The following is a 2,853-nucleotide window of genomic DNA, read 5'->3' as shown; positions in this document are numbered from 1 at the left end:
TGAAGTGGCCGGAACGGATAGCAAAAGTGACACTACTTTGAACAGATTTGGGAAATCAGGTTGTTCCGTAAATATGGCTTGCCATTTTTCTGTGCTATATTATTGTTGTAAAAATACTCTGAATTTCGAATAATCGCTTACAAAATTACGATGTTTACTTAAGGCCTTAAATAAAGAATTTTTGCATACTTTATGTGTCTTGTAAAGTATAACGTACGCACAGTCGAAATAGAGTACAATCTTTATAATAAAGTAGGGGTGGCAACCCTAGTTGCCTTCCTCTTTTTATTTTATTTTTTTTAATTTGATTCTAAAGTATTGTAAAATAATTTCATATAAATTAAATTAAACAAACAAAATACATATTAAAAGCGATATGCACAATTAAAACCTTACTGTTTGTCGGAAGTATTTATAATTTTATTTATTGTTACCCATATCTTCATTTGAATACATCCAAATACAGCAATTTTCCGATCTATTTTCTAAGTCAGTATTTATGATTAATTAATATTAGCAGCATTGCTAAAATGTAAAACAGAATTGTACTTAATCACTTGCATTTTGCGTTTGAATATAAATAATAAATTAATTCAGTATTTTTTTTAATAATGGGCAAATATTGATTGATTTTCAGTTTATAAAGTAACCACTTTGATCACCTTATTTTCCTAACACTTTTACGATAATTAAATGAAAGAAAATATTAAATAACTGACATATAAGTATATGTATATAAATATAGACAAAATATAATTCAAAAGTCTACTTACAACAATAAAAATTAATCATTTACATTTTAATACTTACATCACTTAATTTATTTCACATTTAATCCACAATTAAACACACACAACCGCCCGTACACGTTCGCTACGAAAATTACACTAAACCATCTAAAAGAAGATGAATCGGTGGTTGTTATTGCAAACACTATCGTTCGTTGCTGTATAAAAAACCGAGATATTTACGATAAAAAAAGTCTTTCACTTCACCTCTAACGGGCCGTCCAAAACATTTGTCTTTAGATTATTTCAGGAATTCCGTAGGTACAGGCTGTCACAAAAGAGCACGAAACAGACAAAATGCTCGTTACACAAAATGTAACAAAATTAAACTTTATTAAACGTAGTATACACCCAAGTATGTAAATACAATAAATATTTATACAAATGGTGAACTTTTTGTTGAATGTATACGCATTGGTTTAGATGGAATTGGGAAAGGCGGTAATGGTGTTGTACTTCTGTTGTGTTCATGTTTTTTAGTTCTTAGCTCTTCCAAAGATACTTTCATTTGTCTATCACTAAAATTAGATAAATACTAAGATGATAAACGGTTAAACAGAGTTACCTTCGTCTCATATGAAGACAATATGCGAATACTGAAACACCGCAAACAAATCCGACTAGAAGTAGAAATACTGCTGAAAACAGGGGGCCCTTTATAATTAGAGACTGGTTTCTAGCAAGAATGGCTGAAAAGTATACAAATAAATACAAAAAAATACGTATCTATATATGCACAATTTATACCTTCATTGTCAGAAACTTTTACAGTTTTATTTATTATTTCTTCAGTTGAAAAAACTTGAATACAACCATAGTTCGAACCATTCCATTCATGAAACCTAAAGTTAAGATTTACAAAAGAATCAAAAATATATCGAAAAAAAAGACTACGATACGTGATTTTGTAAGGGGTTGTCTTTTTTACCATAGTTATGAAACCCTAAAATTACCGCACATGCTATCGTTAGGTATATGTGTACAATATAATGTGTTGGAATATTTTTTAAAGTTAATTAAAGTAGGTGGTTGTGATTGATTTCTATACAGTTTTACCGTTTATGCAATACATAGGGAGCGTCTTGTTTTCCCAACACTTTCACCGTAATGGAATTAAGAAAATTAATTACGTAGGTAATTAAATTATCTATTCTATTTGCATAAGGTTAGAACACCCTTTTGTAGGATAAAAATTAATTAATTACTGAATAGGCATACATGTACTTATGTAGAGATGTGTAAAATGGTCTTTTAAAAGTATTTAAATACAAAATAGATTTCCCTTTTGTATTTTAAATGCTAAATGTCAACAAAACAAATAATTCTTCTATATGCTTCCGTATTTCCCTTTGTCACATGTTTTACTGGAAAAAAGACACTGATGCCAAAATAGTTTGCTTAGCGTGAAAGATCAGAGCCAAAATAGGGTTGCAAATAATTTTATTGATGTAAAATCAACATCGATCATTTTATATCAAAATATTTACAACCCCATTTTGATTCTAATTTTTTACATATTGTAATAAGAGAAAGAAGTGGAATCCATAGTTTTTTTAGCTTTGGGTTCATCTAATAAGTTTTTCGAATCGTTTTCTAAGAATTTTGGATTATATGCATCTATTAGCACACCACAATGTCTTTTGTTTTCAGTTTTACACAGCTGGCGTATATCAATTCGATATTGTTGTGGGGGCTGTTTTGTCGTAATTCATAGAATTTCGTAGTTCCTTGTTAAAGGTACGATAAGTGGTGATTTAGCAGGTGCTGATATCAATTTGGAACTTCAAAATTCCATGGACCATGACATTGAACCCGGAAAACAATATCGATCCAATATTTTAGATTATCCCTTTCCAAGGAGTTTAGATTTTTTTGAGCTATCTTTAATTAAATAATTAAAAGGCATTCATGGAATGTCTGTTCGTCACTCATCATTTTATATAATTTTTTGATCGGTGATACTAGCAAAATTTTTTAAGGCAAAATACTATTGGAAACGTATTTTAAAAAAAATACAAAATGCTTTTCTCAAAAAAGAATTTAAATGCAAGATAAAAATAGGTAT

The 2,853-nt window shown here is 29.2% G+C and overlaps 1 long non-coding RNA gene across 1 annotated transcript; it reads right to left on the bottom strand.

The window, feature by feature from the left end:
* Positions 1 to 1,092: 1,092 nt before the first annotated feature.
* On the bottom strand, positions 1,093 to 2,046 carry LOC108738783. Its single transcript, XR_001938034.2, has 3 exons — positions 1,536 to 2,046; positions 1,354 to 1,477; positions 1,093 to 1,306 (listed from the first exon to the last, which is right to left on the bottom strand). It is a non-coding gene; the product is annotated as an uncharacterized LOC108738783 (long non-coding RNA).
* Between the last annotated feature and the right edge of the window lie 807 nt (positions 2,047 to 2,853).

Source organism: Agrilus planipennis, unplaced genomic scaffold (assembly GCF_000699045.2).
Source record: "Agrilus planipennis isolate EAB-ADULT unplaced genomic scaffold, Apla_2.0 scaffold197, whole genome shotgun sequence".
NCBI classification, from domain to species: domain Eukaryota; kingdom Metazoa; phylum Arthropoda; class Insecta; order Coleoptera; family Buprestidae; genus Agrilus; species Agrilus planipennis.
The sequence above is the reverse complement of the archived record's forward strand: the minus strand, read 5'-3'. Positions and strand labels throughout refer to the sequence as shown.